Below are 18618 nucleotides of genomic sequence, written 5' to 3' on the forward strand. Positions count from 1 at the left end.
CCCTTTCACCATATAAGAACACAGTGAGAAGGCACCATCTATGTTAAAATATATATACACAAAATAAAGCAGGAACTCAGTAGACGTAAAATTGCTAGCATCCTTGATCTTGGACATTTCAGCCTCTAGAACCCTAAGAAAATATTTCTGTTCATTAGCTACTCAACTTATGGCATTTTGTTGTAACAGCTTGAATGTACTAAGACAATAGCTTAATTTTTTCTTAAATACACAATCAAGTCACTCCCATTACTCGATCAGTCAAGTGCTTTACAACCAGCTTTGAAGGAGAGCTGTCTATATTTTCTGCCTCCATTTATTCACTCTTTACTTTTTCCTCAACTCATTCTAATTTGTCTTCTGTCTCCATTATGGATCAAACTAGTCACTGACAATTTCCAGTTTTCTCTTGTTATTTCAGTCCTCCTTTTTTTTTTGCCTCAACAGCATTCAGCACTGTTGATCAATTCCTCTTTTCAGAAACACTGCACTCTCTTGGATTCTATATTCTCTCAGACATTACATTTTCATGCTCTGATTTTATGCCTGGTTGCTCTTTATCATTTGCAGTATTAATCTCCTCTACCCAGACTGGCATGTCTTAGGGCAATTCTGGGACATCTTTCTTTTCTTTATATACAGTCTCCTTAAATGATCACATCTTCAACAGCTTTAAATGTATTCTGAGGAACCTCTCTGATGCATTTCCAATCACACTTTCCATCCCTTGCTCTCTGCCCAAGTCTCACTGGCTTTTCCTCAGCTCTCCATGGATGTTATGCTTCTCCTGTCAGAAGGACTTTCCACGTGCTGTTCGTCTAGACTACTATTCCATTCTGCCTCAACCTACTCATCTTTTACGTGTCTGCTCAGTTGTAACTTCCTCAGTTAATCAAGCCTATTTAACATCACATGGTCAAGCCTCCATTATGTGTCTTTAACATGGCATATTTATTGAAATGATTGGGCTGTGTCCCCCAACCAAAATCTCATCTTGAATTGTAGTCCCCATAATCCCCACGTGTTAAGGGAGAGACCAGGTGGAAGTAATTGAATCATGGGGGTGGTTTCCCCCATGCTGTTCTCATGATAGTGAGAGAGTTCTCACGAGATCTGATGGTTTTATAAGGGGCTCTTCTCCCTTTGCTGGGCACTCCTCCTTCCTACTGCCTTGTGAAGATTGTGGCTTGCTTCCCCTTTGCCTTCTGCCATGATTGTAAGTTTCCTGAGGCCTACCCTGCCATGTGTAACTGTGACCCAATTAAACCTCGTTCCTTTATAAATTACCCAGCCTCAGGCATTTCTTCATAGCAGTATGAAAACAGACTAATACATTTATCTTCATAACATTTGTCCCATCATTAATATAATTATTTGTTTAATATCTGTCTCTTTCATTAAACTGTAAGTTTCATTAGGGTTCAGGTCTAATTCCATCATAGACTCCAGATCTATATTTGTTCAACAGGACCTACTATAGTGTTTGGAATATAGAAAACACTCGATAAATATGTGTTGAGTGAATGAAGGAGATAAACGGGGGATTCATGCAATCAGATTTCTCATAAAAACTGAGTGGCTTTTTAAAAATCATTTATATTTTCTTTTATAAATCAAAGAACACTTCTAAGGCAAGTCTTGACTTGTCTCTCAACAATAACGTTAAAATAAAGATATTTCTAAATGTTTTTCACATACTCTACATGAAATGGAATGATTCTAAGAACGAAGTCAATAGCACCTGTAAATCCCAGCTGCTTTGGAGGCTGAGGCAGGAGAATCACTTGAATCTGGGAGGCAGAGGTTGCAATGAGCTGAGATCTCACTACTGCACTCCAGCCTGGGTAACAAGAACAAAACTCTGTCTCAAAAACAAACAAAACAAAACAAAACAAAACAAAACAAAACAAAACAAAACTGCTCTAATTTAACTTCCCCCTTTTTACCTACAAATATTTTTTGGTTGACAGAAATACAGTTACATATTTTGAAATTTTACTACGTATTTAAATTTTTTAAATAATTTTACTTTTTTTCTAATATGAACCTACTATTTCCCCATTTTCTTTTCCCTAGGAAATAATTCAGAATTTACAACTTGAGAAAGATATATAAAGGAGGAATATAGTACAATAATTGTATCTATTTTCAAAGTGCATGATAGGACATGTTCTATTTTGGTAAGGATGTATATCTAGTGATCTTTATTAACGAAAATGTCTCAGACATGTGCTTCTAGGACAGAAAGTGATTTTATGAAAACCTTGCTGTCTCAAGTATGAGTTATCTTTTATTTTATGTTTGATTAATGCATGTTTCTAATAAAGTTATTGTAACTGAATTCTGTGTGGTGGAATTTGACAGTTACTTTTTTAAGTAAAGCTAGAGAAATTGTTCTGTGAAATGCCAATTGAATAGAAATCAATTATTCTAAGGGAAGAATGTGACAATATTTGACAATGGACTCCCCTATTCATAACCACACTAGGGTAGTAAGGTTATTATGAAGGAGGTACAGCAATTTGTGTAACAGTAAAGGAGACCTCTAAGAAAAAAAAGAAAACAATAAAAATACTGATTCTTTTCTTGAGTGTTACCCTCAAAATGAGTAGGTACTGAAGTCAGGTACAGACTTTTAAGATCTATTGGTTATATTTTTCTTAGAGCTATGTTTTGAATGGCTTTAATAGATGTTGAGGGAGCAGGTCTTCATTCTGAAAATATTTTTAACTGACATGTAATGATTGGACATATTTATGAGATAGAGTATAATATTTTGATACATATATACAATGTGTAATGACCAAATCAAGATAATTGGCATAAGCATCACCTCAAATATTTATTATTTCTTTGTGTTGGGAACATTCAAAATCTTATCTTCTAGCTATTTGAAAATATATAATAAATTAATGTTAACTATAGTCACCCTACAGTGCTGTAGAACACTAGAAAGTTTTTCTTGCTATTTAGTTGTAATTTTGTATCCATTAACATAATTCTCTCTACCCCTCATCCTTCGTACATCTCCCGGCCTCCAGTAAACAAAATTCTACTCTGTAGTTCTATGAGCTCCACTTTTTAGTTCCCACATTTGAGTGAGAACATGCATTATTTATTTTTCTGTCTGGCATATTTCATTTAACATAATGTTCTCCAGGTTCATCCATGTTTTGGTAAATGATAGAATTTCATTGTTTTTTATGACAGAATAGTATTCCATTGTGTATATATATATCACATTTTCTTTATTCATTCATCTGTTGATGGACATTTAGATTGATTCCATACCCAGGCTATTATGATTATTGTTGCAATAAACATGTGCACATATCTCTTATATATACTAATTTCCTTTCCTTTACAGAAATACCAAATAGTAGGATTGCTGGATCATATGGTAATTCTATTTTTAGTTTTATTGTGAAACCTCCAAATTTTTTTTCATAATGGCTGTACTAATTTATATTCCCACCAACAGTGTATAAGAGTTCCTCTTTCTCTGCATCCTCGCCAACATTTGTTATTTCTGTCTCTTTGATAATAGCCATTCTAACTAGGGTGACAAGATATCTCACGGTGGTTTTAATTTGAATTTCCCTGATGATTAGTGATGTTGAGAATTTGTCATATAATTGTTGGCCATTTGTATGTCTTCCTTTGAAAAATGTCTATTCATATCCTTTGCCCATTTTAAAATTGGGTTATTTGCTCTTTTGCTGTTTAGTTGTTTGATCTCCATGTATATTCTGAACATTAATCCTTTGTCAGATGAATAGTTTACAAATATTTTCTTCCAGTCTACAGGTTGTCTCTCTACTCTGTTGTTTTGTTTGCTGCACAGAAGCTTTTTTAGTTTTATATAATCCCATTGATCTATTTTTAGTTTTGCTGCCTGTGCTTTTGATGTTTTATCTATGAAATCCTTTCCCATATATGTGTCCTGAGGCATTTCTTCTATGTTTTATTCTAGTAATTTTATAGTTTCAGGTTTTACATTTAAGTTCTCAATCCATTTTAAGTGATTTTGGGATATAGTGAGAGACAGGAGTCTAATTTCATTTCTGTACATATGCAAATCTAGTTTTCCCAGCACATCTATTGAAGAGGTTGTCCTGTCCCCAATGTATATTCTTTTTTTTTTTTTTTTTTGAGACGGAGTCTTGGTCTGTCGCCCGCGCTGGAGTGCAGTGGCCGGATCTCAGCTCACTGCAAACTCCGCCTCCCGGGTTTACGCCATTCTCCTGCCTCAGCCTCCCGAGTAGCCGGGACTACAGGCGCCCGCCACCTCGCCCGGCTAGTTTTTTGAATGCCTTTGTTGAAAATCAGTTGTTGTAAATATGTAGATTTATTTCTGGGTTTTCTATTCTGTTCTATTGGTTTGTTTGTCTGTTTTTATACCAGTACCATGCTGTTTTGATTACTATGATTTTTTAGTATGTTTTGAAGTCAGGTAGTGTGATGCCTCTGACTGTTCTTAGTGAGGATTGCTTTGACTATTCATGGTCTTTTAAGATTCCAAATACAATTCCTTTGGTTTTTGATTTTGTGTTTTTTTCTATTTCTCTGAAGAATGTAATTGGTATTATGATAGAGATTATACTGACTCTGTAAATAACTTTGGGTAGTGTAATCACTTTGGTAATATTAATTCTTTCAATTAATGAATATAACATGTTTTCCCATTTTTTGGTGTCCTCTTCAGTTTCTTTCACCAGTGTTCTGTAGTTTTCATTGTAGAGATCTTTTAAGTCCTTGGTTAATTTTATCTGCACGCTTTTTATTTGGTAGCTATTTTAAATAAACTGCTTTCTTGATTTTTTTTTTCAGGCAGTCTATTACTGGTGTATAGATATACTATGAATTTTTATATTTTGATTTTATTGAATTTATCAACTCTAAGAGGTTTTTGGTGGAGTCTTTAGGGTTTTTTAAAAATATATAAAGATCATGTTATCTGCAAACAGGGACAATTTTACTTTCTCTTTTCCAATTTGGATGCCCTTTATTTTATTTTTTTCTTGTCTAATTACTCTGGTCAGAACTTCCAATGACATGTTGAATAAGAGCAGTAAAAGTGGCACTCTTGTCCTGTTATGTAATAGTTCCTAGAGAAAAGTTTTCTACTTTTCCCCATTTGTTTTGATGTTTGTCATATATGGCCTTTATTGTGTTGGGGTATGTTCCTTCTAGTATTCCTACCTAATTTACTGAGAATTTTTATCATGAGAGGATGTTCAATTTTGTCAAATAGATGCCATTTCCCGCATCTATTGAAATGATTATATGGTCTTTGCACTTCATTCTATTGATGTGATGTATTACATCTATTGATTTTTGTATGTTGAACCATCCTTGCATCCTTAGGATAAATCCCACTTGATCATTGTGTATTCAGTTAGGTAGTTGTTGAATTCAGTTGAATTCAGTTAGCTAGTATTTTGTTGAGAATTTTGCACCTATGTTCATCATGAATATTGGCCTGTAGTTTTTGTTGTTGTTGTTGTTGTTTCTGCTGCTGCTGTGTCCTTGTATGGTTTTGGTATCAAAGGAATTCTGGCTTCATCAAATAAGTAAGAAAGAATTCCTTCCTCTTAAAATTTTGGGAGTAGTTTCAGAATTGGTATTAGTTATTCTTTAAAAGTTTCCTACAATTCTGCATTAAAGCCTTCTGCTCACGGGCTTCTCTTTGTTGGAAGACTTTATTTTGGATTTAATCTTGTGATTCCTTATCAGTATGGTTAGGTTTTCTATTTCATCTTCATTCAACCTTGATAGAATATACATGTCTAGAAATTTATCTGTTTTCTCTAGGTTTCACAACTTGTTGGTGTATAGTTGTTTATAATAATCTGTTGTGATCTTTTGTATTTCTGAGGTATCAGTTCTAATGTCTCCTTTCTTTTTCTAATTTTATTTATTTGGGTCTTCCCTCTTTTTTCCTTAGTGTAACAAATGGGTTTCAACTTTTCTTATCTTTACAAAAACCAACTTTCCATTTCATTGATCTGTTGTAATTTTTAAGTCTTTATTTTGTTTATTTCTGTTTGATCTCAATTCTTTCTTTCCTATTAATTTGATTTTGGTTTGTTCTTTTTATTCTAGTTTCTTGACATGCAATGACAGGTTCTTTATTTGAAATACTTTTAATTTTGATGTAGGCATTTAATCTTATAAACTTCCCCCTTAGCATTGCTTTTTCAGTATTACATAGGTTTTGGTATGTTGTGTTTCTATTTTCATATCTTGAAAAATTTGTTTTATTTTCTTCTTAATGGCTTCATAAACTCTTTGGTCATTCACAAGCATGTCATTTAATTTCCATGATGGTCTGACACAGTGGCTCATACCTGTAATCTCAGTATTTTAGGAGGCCAAGGGGGGAAGTTGGCTTGAGGCCAGTAGTTTAGGAAAAAGCAAGGGACCCCATATCTCCATGAAAAAAAATTAATCTGCCAAGCGCAGTGGTGCATGCCTGTAATACCAGCACTTTGGGAGGCTGAGGTGAGCAGATTACGAGGTTAAGAGATTGAGACCATCCTGGTTAACATGGTGAAACCCCATCTCTACTAAAAATACAAAAATTAGCTGGCCATGGTGGTGCACACCTGTAGTCCCAGCTACTCAGGTGACTGAGGCAGAAGAATCACTTGAACCTGGGAGGCGGAGGTTGCAGTGAGCCAAGATCATACCACTACACTCCAGCCTGGTGACACAGTGAGCCTCCATCTCAAAAAATAATAATAAATAAATAATGTATTTGTACAGTTTTCAAAATGTCTCTAGTTGATTTCTAGTTTTATCCCATTGTTGTCTGAGAAAATATTTGATAAGATTTTGATTTTAAAAATTTGTTGAGACTTGTTTTATGTCCTAAAATATGGTCTATCCTGGAGAATGTTCCGTGTACTGATGAGAAAAATGTGTATTCTGTGCCTCTCTTGAGTGAAATGCCCTATGTCTGTTAAATCCATATGGTCTATGCAGTTTAAATCCAATGTGTCTTTGCTGATTTTTTATCTAGGTGACTTCTTCAATGCTGAGAGTAGGGTGTTTAAATTCCTAACTATTATTGCATTGGAAACTCTCTCTCCCTTTTGCTCTAATGGTATTTGTTTTATATATCTGATGTTGGGTATAAATCTGTTTACAATTGTTATATCTCTCACTGAATTGATTCCTTTATCACCATATAATTACCTTCTTTGTCTCTTTAATAAATTTTTAAAGTCTGTTTCATCTGATAAAAATATAGCTACTCGTGCTCATTTTTGATTTCCATTCATGTGGAACATCTTTTCCCATTTGTTCACATTCAGGCCATGTCTTTATAGATGAAGTGAGTTTATTGAAGGCAGCATATAGTTGGATGTTTTCATTCGACCAGTTTATATCTTTTAATTGGGGGTGTAAACTGTTTACATTCTAGATGTGAACTAGATGTAGATGTGAACTAACTCTTGCCATTTTACTATTTGTTTTTTGGTAGATTTGTATACTCTTTCCTTCCTTCCTTCCTTCCTTCCTTCCTTCCTTCCTTCCTTCCTTCCTTCCTTCCTTCCTTCCTTCCTTCCTTCTTTCTCTCTCTCTCTCTCTCTCTCATTGTTTACCTGTGTGGTTTACTGATTTTCTGTAGTGATAATTTTGATTTTTTTCCCTCTTTCTCATTCATATATCTGATCTACCAGTGATTTTTTTCCTTGTGTGCTTTCTTATGGTAGTTATCATCCTTTTGTTTCCAGATGTACAATTCTCATGAATATTTCTTATAAGGGCAGTTGTGTGGCGATGAATTTGCCAGTATTTGCTTGTCTGAGAAAGACTTTATTTCTCCTTCATTTCTTAAGGATAGCTTTGCTGAGTATAGCATTCTTGGCCAACAATATATTTCTTTCAGCACATTAAATATATCAACCCATTCTTTCCTGGTCTGTAAGTTTCCAACTGAGAAATTTTTTGTTTTTTTGATGAGGATCCTCCTTTATGTGACCTGATGCTTTTCTCTTGCTAAAACCCTCTTTTTGTCTTTGACTTTTGATGGTTTGACTATAATGTGGCTCAGCAGAGACCTTGTAGGATTCAATTTACTTGGGGATTTTTGAACTCCCTTGATCTGAGTACCCATATCTCCTCTAAGCCTTTGGGGATTTTTAAGCTATTATTTCATTAAATAGGTTTTCTATGCCTTTTTTCATGTCCTTTCCTTCTGAAATGCTCATAATGTGAATTCTTGTCTCCTTAATGTTTTTCTATAAGTCTCATTTTATATTGCTTCCTCTTTTCTTTTTACTTAAGTGAGTTATTTCATAATACCTGTCTTCAGAATAAAAAAATCTTTATTCTTTGATCTAGTAAACTGTTAAAGCTCTCAAGCGCATTTAAAAAAATATATATTCATTGAATTTTTCAGTTCCAAGATTTGTGTTGGGTTATTTTTAATGATATCTATCTTTTTGTTAAATTTTTGATTCAGATTATGAATTATTTTCCAGATTTTGTTGAATTATCTATCTATATTCTCTTGTAGCTCACTAAGTTTCCTTAAAAATCATTACTTTAATTTCTTTGCAGGCATTTGATAGATTTCCTTTCCTTTGAGTTCTATTACTGAAGAATTATTGTGCTTCTATGAGAGTTATTTTCCCTTGCTTTTTCATGTTTCTTTTATCCCTACATTGATATCTGTGCATCTCATTTCATAGCCCCATCTTCTATTCTTACAAAATAGCCCTTTTAGAAAAAAGACTTTTCCCTGTGGATATGTCCTATAATGTTGGCTGTATAGATTGCTATGGCTTTGGTTTGGTGTAAACACAACAATGTAGTCTCTGAGTGATTTATTCGGCTGTAATCAAAGTCAACAGCGTCTGTGAGTACCTCGTGGTCTTATTCTGCAGTTGTCTGTGGAGGTTGTGGCATGGTTTTTCTGAGGGTGGAGACTGTTAGAGATCCAAGCTACCCCTCCTCCTCATTCCATGATCCTCACAATACAGTCCTTTGTGACCACCTACAAACTCCCCCCTCCACCTTTTTTACAGCTGTTTGTACAAGACTTTCAGTAGAACTGGTAAACAGTTCCAGAATGTGCTTAAGACATCTGCCCACCTTGCATAACTGAGCAGGCAAAAACATTTCTAGGAAATGGTTGAAACATCTGCAGACCTGCTCAGTTTCCCCCAGCCCAACCTAGCCCCTTGCCCTATAAAATCCCACATCAGCCTGTAAGCTGGGCTGCCTCCTCTGCCTACTGTGGAGCAGATTGACAGGTTAATAAAACTTGTTTGCCTGACTTTGGGTCTACTCGTCCTTACTCTCAGCTAATCTTACATTTTGGTGCTGAAACCCAGGAAGGCTCTGGTCAGGCATCCCTAGAGGACTCATTTTCTCTCTCTCTCTCCCCCTCTCTCCCTCTCCCTCTCCCCTTCCCTCTCCCTCTCACTCACTTCCTCCTCCTGGGTTCACTTGTCACAGCATGCTAGAGCCTCGGTGCCTTTCCACCTCTTCCGGCCATCCTCCCTTCCTGAACCTGCCAAAGACCTGGAGGATTTCTCAGACCCTCCCACTGTTGGTGACTCCATTTATCACCAAAGCCTGCACAGGGGTGAGTAAGAGAGACTCTTGTCATTTACCTGGAACTCTTAAATGTCCCTATTTGCCCGAAAGACCCAGCCCTGGGCCAAGGACTTCCTCCCAGCATCTGGGCCTCTGGTTCCTCCATTTCAGGGATGGCTGACTCGGTGGTTACCTCCCTCCTCCTAGGCAAGGCTCGTGGGACAGTGGACACCATCTCCCACCATCCTTGTCATTGGAAGTCTCTTCTTCCTCTCTCACCCCCTATTCCATTCACAAGGGAGCCTCTCAATCTATTCCATCTAAGATTACTCCCCTGGGGTGCTTCCTTCGCCATCTTAACACTCTCGGCCTCTGTTCAGAGGTTTGTCCCAAAAAACTTATTTTCTACTGTAATACAGCTTGGCCAGAATATAACTTAGACAATGACTCCCAATAGCCTGAAAATGGTACCTTCGATTTCAATATACTCAGGAACTTAGATAATTTTTGCTATCACAATGGGAAATGATTTGAAATTGCTTATGTTCAGGCTTTCTTCACCCTCTATAATCGCCCTTCTCTCTGCCAATCCAGCTCCGGTAGGGGCCACGGTAGTTCCCTGAGAAGAGCCTTCCTGGGAATACCAACCAACAGACCCCAGGCTGAGCACCCCGTAACCATATGGTCACTTGCCTCATTGCAGGCCTTAACAAAGCTGACCATAAAGTTGTAAATTTTGAAAACCTCAAAGAAATTTCCCAGAGGGCAGATGAAAATCCCACTGAATTTCTCTCCCATCTTAGAGAGGTTCTGCAAAAATATACCCTCATTGATCCTGCTTCCTGAGAAGGCACTATAGTTCTTTATACCCATTTTATCTCCCAATCAGCTCCCAACATCTGGCATAAACTCGAAAAGGCCAAAGAAGGCCCTCAAACCCCACAACAAGACCTTCTCAATTTGTAAAGTCTTTTATTAATAATAGGAACGAGCAGGAAAAAATAAATAAGGCCCGAGATCATGCCAAATACCAGCTACTAGCCACAGCTATTTGTCAACCTGGCAGTAGCACCCAAGGGCACAAAAGACCCAAAAGCAGTCTTCCTCCTGAGGCCTGCTTTAAGTGTGGCAAAGAAGGCCACTGGTCACGGGCATGTCCTAACCCATGAGTACCGAAGAGCCCCTGCCCGGTCTGCCAACAGACTGGCCACTGGAAGTCTGACTGCCCTCTTACCAGGCAAATAGAAAAGCCTGCTCCCCTGACCCGCTGTCCCCTCATCAAGCCGAAGAGTGAAGAATCTCTCACACTGCCACAGCTCCTCAGCTTGGCCGCTGAAGACTGACAGGGCCCAGGGCCGCCAAACCCCTCTTCCATCACTGCCTCGGAGACCAGGGTAATCCTACTAGTAGCAGGTAAGCCAATCTCTTCTAATTGATACTGGGGCCACCTATTCAGCTTTAACTGAATTTGCAGGACTAATTCATCCCTCTCAGGTCTCAGTTGTGGGAGTTGATGGACTTGTCTCCAATCCGTGTGCCACTGGACCCCTTTCTTGTTCCCTGTTTAATACCATTTTCTCACACTCTTTGCTTATCATGCTTATGACTCGCTGCCCTACCCCCATTCCAGGCCAAGATCTGTTAGCCAAATTTAAGGCTTCTATCACCTTTTCCTGTCTCCCTCAAAGCGAGTCCCTCCTGCTCCTTTCCACCAGTCTGAACCCTGACCCTTCTCCCCAGTACCTGCTTCCTGCCTATCTTGTTAACCCAGTGGTGTGGGACACCACTACCCCATCCCTAGCTGCTCACCATGACCCCATCATAATCCAAGACCCCTCCAAGTTTCCCAATGTACCCCAATACCCCATCTCTCTCGGCCACTAAAAATGCCTACAGCCCATTATAAACAAGCTCTGCTTATGTAGTCTTCTTAGAGCAATTCATGCTCCATATAACACCCCCATCCTTCCTGTTAAAAAGTCAGATGGCTCTTACCGACTAGTCCAAGATCTCTAGACTATCAATCAGGCAGTCCTTCCCATTCACCCAGTAGTTCCCAACCCTTATACACTCCTCTCCCTTATTCCCTCCAATACCACCCACTACACTGCCATTGACCTAAAGGATGCCTTCTTCACTATTCCCCTGCACCCTGACTCCCAAAACCTCTTTGCTTTCACCTGGACTGATCCTGACACCCTTCAATCACAACAACTCACATGGGTCACTCTCCCTCAGGGCTTCAGGGACAGCCCTCTCTTCTTTGGACAAGCTCTAGCCCAAGACCTCACCTCCTTGGACCTTTCCCCCAGCCATCTCCTTCAATACGTAGATGATCTCCTTCTTTGCAGCCCCTCCCTAGAAGACTCTCAGATTCACACTATTACTCTTCTAAACTTTCTTGCTAGCAAAGGATGTAGGGTCTCCCCCTCCAAAGCACAACTATGTGCCCCAACAGTAACATACTTGAGAGTCCAACTCTCCCCTGGGACTTGAACCATGGCCCTGGCACAGGCAGCCTTAATAGACAGCCTGCCTCCACCTTCTTCAAAAAATGAAATTCTCTCTTCCTTAGGACTGGTAGGTTTCTTTAAGATATAGATTCCCAACTTTGCCCTCCTAGCTCACCCCTTCTGTGAAGCAGTCAAAGCCTCCCTCAGTGAACCCCTAAGCCCCTTACATAACGTACTTCCCAGTTTCCATGAACTCCAAACCGCTCTTGTCACCACACCAGCCCTGTCCTTACCTCATATCTCCCAACCTTTTATTCTCTATAGCACTGAAAGCTAGGGGATAGCACTCAGTGTCTTAGGGCAACAGAAAGGAGATCCTCCTTCCTTTGCCCCTGTAGCCCATCTCTCTAAACAATAAGATAACACCATCAAAGGGTGGCCAGCCTATCTTAGAGCATTGGCAGCAGTGGCCATTTCAGCTCTGGAAAGCAAAAAACTGACATTCAGCCAAAACACACTGTCCACAGTCCTCACAATTTACAGGATCTCCTCTTCTCTCAGGTTTACAGGATGTCCTCTCCTCTTGGGTGTTAAGCTCCCTCTCTCCTTCCCAAATTCAATCACTCCATGCCCTCTTTATTAAAAATCCCGAATTCAGCCTTTCCAAAAGTGCTCCCCTCAATCCAGCATCCTTACTTCCCATATCCTCTTCCCCCTACTCATTCTTGCACTGACATCCTGGACCATGTACGGCCACATTTCCCAAACATTTCCTCCAAGCCTCTCACCAAACCCGATGACAAACTATTCATAGATGGCTCCTTTTCTGGGCCCACTGGCTCCCCCAGAATTGCTGGATATGCAGTTGTTTCCCTTGACTGAGCAACTGAAGCCAAATCTCTACCCACTGGAAGCTCCTCCAAAAAAGCAGAACTCATAGCTCTCGCCAGGGCCCTAACCCTTTCCAAAGGCAAAGGAGTCAACACTTATACAGACGCCAAATATACCTACCACATTCTTCATTCCCATACTACCATCTGGCAAGAGAGAGGATTCCTTACTGCCAAAGGAACCCCCATCACTAACGGCCCCCTTATTTACCAACTCCTTCAGGCCACACACCTCCTCTCTAAAGCAGGAGTGATACACTGTAGAAGGCATCACACAGGGTCAGATGAGATCTCCAGAGGAAACAGAAAGGCCAATGAGGCAGCAAAAGATGCCTCCCTTTCTTCTGTCCCTGCCCCTCTCCTCCTCATTACCTTAGCAATCCAACCCAAGTACTCTCCGACAGAAAAAGCTTCGCTACTACAGCAAGGAGCCTCCCTCCTACAACAAGGAGCCTCCTTCCAAAGGGATTGGATAGTCAAAAATCAAAAGCTCATCCTCCCCCAAGAGCAAACCGAAGAAGTTATAACATCTCTACACCAATCCTTTCATATCAGTGCACACTCCCTGTACCTACTCCTTCGCCCTTATTTCTCCTCTCCCCACTTATTCACCTCACTGAAAGACACAACCTCCAACTGTCATATATGCTCTGTTACTTCCTCCCAAGGGGCCCTCCACTCTCCCTCCATCCCTACACATCAGCTCAGAGGAACACTCCCAGCGGAAGACTGGCAGGTAGACTTCACCCACATGCCTCCCATCAAAAGAAAAAAATTTCTTCTTACTCTTATAGACACCTTATCTGCATGGGTAGAAGCATTTACAGCCTCTTCAGAAAAGGCCACAGTAGTTGCCCAAATTCTTATAGCAGAAATTATCCCTAGATTTGGTCTCCCTCGCTCCATACAATCAGACAATGGCCCTTGCTTCCTCTCCCAAATTACCCAACAGACTTCTCAGTCCCTCAGTGTCCAGTGGTGCCTCCATATCCCATACTGACCCCAGTCACCAGGAAAAGCTGAAAGGGCAAATGGAATTCTCAAAACCTAGTTGGCCAAACTCACTCTTGAAGTTCAGAAACCCTGGACTTCTCTTCTGCCCATAGTTCTAGTCTGCATTAGAGCCAGTCCAAGGGCACCCTCCTTCCTCAGCCCATTCTAATTAATGTATGGATGCCCCTTCCTCCTACAAAACAGGTCCCCATCTGACTCTCAGTTAGGAGAATACTTCCCCACACTCTCCCTTATCTGCCATCTCCTTCGTGAACAAGCGGACCAAGCTCTCCCAAAACCCCACAAAGGCCCCACTGACCAGACTCTCCTACCAGGAGGACATGTTTTCCTAAAAACCTTCAACCTGACAAGTCTCAAACCCAAGTAGGAAGGCCCTTTCCAGGTTATTCTCACAACCCCCACTGCAGCCAAACTCTCAGGACATACCTCTTGGTACCATCTTTCCAGATCAAAAAGGGCTCCTACAGCTGACCCACTTACAGCTGATCTGCCAATCGTCCTTTGCAAATACCTCAGCGCCGCCCTGGGACCAACCTGACTTCACCTCACTCCTATTTCAGAAGAACCCCTCTCTGCCTAAAGATATGAAAGATAAGTAACATCCAATTTAATCTTCAACATCTGCCCTACTTCTATCCCTATATTCTCTAATGGAAGTCTCTCTATGCTACCATTGCAATAAGGAGCATACTAACCATACTCTTTGCAGTAGGATTATATACTGTAGCACCTTCCAAGTGGAGTATCGGGCAAAAAATCTCAGTCACTTAAACCCTTTGCCTATTAATTATCCTCATAACTGGAATCACAGTCTATAACAAATAATCACCACCTCTAAATGCCCTGCCCGTGCCTATATTGCCGCTTTACCATCTTCCTCATCTCTGTTTGCCAAGATATCTCTTGGTTTTATCCCCAAGCTCCCACTTTTGACTCTCTTTTAGAGTGGATAAATGACCTTCTCTTCCAAGGTGACTTGTGCGATTTTTCCCCAGATGAAACACACTTATTTACTTTCCTACTTACCCTTTGTCTGTCTACCCCTCCTGGTCCCCAACACTCTAGCTCTCCTTCCTCCACCAATGCCTAATTACCTTCACAAAATCCAAAATCTTACCCATGCCTTATTAAAATAAGCCAACCCCACCCTCACTGATAACTAGTGGCTTTGCTTTTGCCTATCAACTATGGCCTACACCGCAATTCCTGTTTCAACCTGTGACTGGGTTTTTACTCAAATAACTTTATTATGAGCTAAGCGGCCCCTACCGGTACCCAGATTTACAGTCCTTAATAAATCTCTCCAATTCCTATTCCAAAACAAACAAACCCCTCACCACAACAGGGTGAGCAGTTCTGCTAATGCACCCCTATTTTGATAATCTAGCCCCAAAACCAACCATACCAAGCCCATCCTTGGTCCTATAACCACCACCTTCTTAACTTCCTAAGCCCCTCTATGCATACAACACCACTATCCTCAGGTCACCTTCTAGGACATCTACCTTCAAACCACTGCAATTTCACTCTGCAACTCCAAGGCCCAGTTGACCATACTCACCTTCCCATTTTCCAGGTTACCATGCACTTTTCTGGTCCCCCCAAAATTAACACTACTCTACTACAAAACTTAAACTCAGGATACTACAATGGAAGGCACTTACCCTGCCTATCCCTTCAACCCTGGACTCCATCCCCCTCTGAGGTCCATCCCCCCACCACAAATGAATGTCTTCTAATCCCTTTATTAAATGAAAACAAAAGACTCCTGGTAGATACAAAACGATTTCTCCTCCACTGGGAAAACAGAAATCCAACTAGCCGGGCGAGATGGCGGGCGCCTGTAGTCCCAGCTACTCGGGAGGCTGAGGCAGGAGAATGGCGTGAACCCGGGAGGCAGAGCTTGCAGTGAGCTGAGATCTGGCCACTGCACTCCAGCCTGGGCAAGAGAGCCAGACTCTGCCTCAAAAAAAAAAAAAAGAAAAGAAAACAGAAATCCAGGTTCAACCCAACTGTCTCCTAATACCCCCTTACAGCCACTCACCACAGCTGCCTTAGCAGGCACCCTAGGAGCATGGATATACAAAGACTACAAATATTCACACACCTTTTTAACATACACAACTAATTCTGCTTACCTAGCCAAGGCATATTCTTCCTGTGCGGTGCCTCCACCTATCTCTGCCTCCCTACCAACTGGGCTGGTACCTGTATTCTAATTTTTCTAAGCCCAAAAATTGACATTGTCCCTGGAAACCAAAGCCTACCAATCCCTGTGAAAACTCAAGTGTACCAATGCAGGGTCATTCAGTTAATACCCCTTCTAGTAGGGCTAGGAATTACTACTGCAGTTGGAACCGGAGTGACCGGGCTTTCTACTTCCCTCACTTACTATCGCTCCCTCTCACAAGATCTTACAGACAGCTTAGAAGACTTAGCTGACACTATTTCAACCCTCCAATCACAAATAGACTCCTTAGCAGCAGTTGTCCTTCAAAATCGCAGAGGCCTTAATTTGCTCACTGCTGAAAAAGGAGGTCTCTGCATCTTTCTAGATGAACAATGCTGCTTTTATCTCAATCAGGCCTAGTACAAGATGCAGTCAAAAAACTCCAAGACCAAGCCAAAACCAAAAAAAACCAAAAACACATCTTCTAACTGGTCCCTCTGGCCTTCATGGTCCCTTAGCTCTTGGGCGCCCTGGCTGCTACTCTTCCTTGGCCCAGCTATAACCATCCTTCTTCTCTTAGCTTCTGGATCCTGCTTCACAAATCTCCTTACCCAGGTTTTACAGGACTGCATTAAAGCCTTCACCCATGGGACAGTATGAGATATGCTGCTTCTTCAGGAACAACCATACCCCAACCTCCCCAGTCTTTCCCCTTGCACGCTGCCCCTCTTCAGCTAGAAGCAGTCACATGATAACGTCGCTGCCCCTCTTCAGCTAGAAGCAGTCACATGATAACATCGCCCCTCTTCCTTTATCACCTATTAAAGGCTGGAATGTTAGAGATCCAAGCTACCCGTCCTCCTCACTCCATAACCCTGACAATACAGTGCTTTGTGACTACCTACAAATGCCCCCCAACCTTTTTTTTTACAGCCGCTTGTGTAAGACTTTCAGTAGAACTGGTAAACAGTTCCAGGATGCAGTTAAGACATCTGCCCCCCTTGCATAACTGAGCAGACAAAAATATTTCCAGGAAACGGTTGAAACACCTGCAATACTACTCAGTTTCCCCCACCCCAACCTAGCCCCTTGCCCTATAAAACCCCACAGCAGCCTTAAGCTAAGCTGCCTCCTCTGGCTACTATGGAACAGTTCGGCAAGTTAATAAAACTTGCTTGCCTGACTTTGGGTCTGCTTGTCCTTTCTCTCAGCTAACCTTACAGAGACCACCAGGTGGGCTTGAGCCACTGTGAAAGCATTGAGCAGCTCTGCCACAGGAGTGGACAAGGTTACCAGCAACAGCAGGCCTTGGGCGGGCCAGTCCTTGGGCTCTATGGAGGGTGCATAATGATTAGCAAATCTGCCACTGTGGTGGGTGGGGTCAATGTCTGTAGCAGGCCCTGGGTACGTGAATCCTGGTGACCCTGGGGGGTACACAGGTGACAGCTCTGCCCCTGGAATGGGTAGGGTCACCTGCAGCATTGGCGAGACCTAGATGGACTGATCCTCAGGCCCCAAGCGGGAACACAGGTGCAAAGTAGTTCTGCTACTGAAGGTAATGGGGTCACCAGCAGAGTCAGATGCCAGGCTGTTGGCTCTCAGGCTCTGTGGAATATGTGCATCTACAATTTCTATCTTGAGGATATCCTCCCTGCTGTGCTGGATCACCTGTTGTCTGGGATGCAGAGCCCCAGGTGGGCTTAAGAGCCTGGTTCACAGCTGCACCGCTGAATCTAGCTGGAGCTGTGGCCCTGCAGTCTTCTGTGTGGGTATGGTGGGATAACAGTGGAGCCCCAAGGATGTTCAGATGCAGAGGTTATTGGCCCCCTGGGCAGGATGCTCTCTGGTAGGGGATCCATCCTCAAAATGGTATGCAACAGCAACCTGAGAACTGAGGAGTAAGAGGGCCCAGTGTGTATTCTCTCTTTAGGGTAATATAGTCACCTGGACTCCAGGCACCTCCCTCCACTGGACTCAGGGCCTGTGAGGGTAGTATGGCTCTTCTGCAGCCTAGGATTGCAGGCATCCATGGTGGGATGTGAACAGCTGGGGATCTCCCACCCACCCTTTCTTCACAATGGGAATGCTTGGCTCTAAATAGATCCTGGCCAGGTACTTTGCTTCCCTCTTTTTGCTGCCATCCTGAGTTTCCATGCCTCAGGGGGTCTTTGTCACTTCATCATTCAACTCCATTGTTCTCCCCTAGAGACTTTGTTCAACTTGCAGTTATCTATTCATACTTGCTATTTTTATCCTTCTTTGTAAAAGAGGCACATGCTAGGTGCCTCTAGTCAGGGATCCTGATGACATGTTTGTTTTGGACTTCTAATGACATAATGAAGAAAATGAAAAACAAGCCACAGATGAGTGGGCGCCTTGGGCCAAGCACTGTTCTAGACATATGTATTTCATAGGTAAGTAATTCAGCAAGACCCTTTTTCCTACCCTTTTTCTTTTTCCTTTACATTATCAGATTTTGGCTACTTGCTGCCAACTATGCAAGGGAAGCAGATGTAAAAATCCCTTGTAATAGGGCGGG

Source organism: Chlorocebus sabaeus, chromosome 23 (assembly GCF_047675955.1).
Source record: "Chlorocebus sabaeus isolate Y175 chromosome 23, mChlSab1.0.hap1, whole genome shotgun sequence".
NCBI lineage: Eukaryota > Metazoa > Chordata > Mammalia > Primates > Cercopithecidae > Chlorocebus > Chlorocebus sabaeus.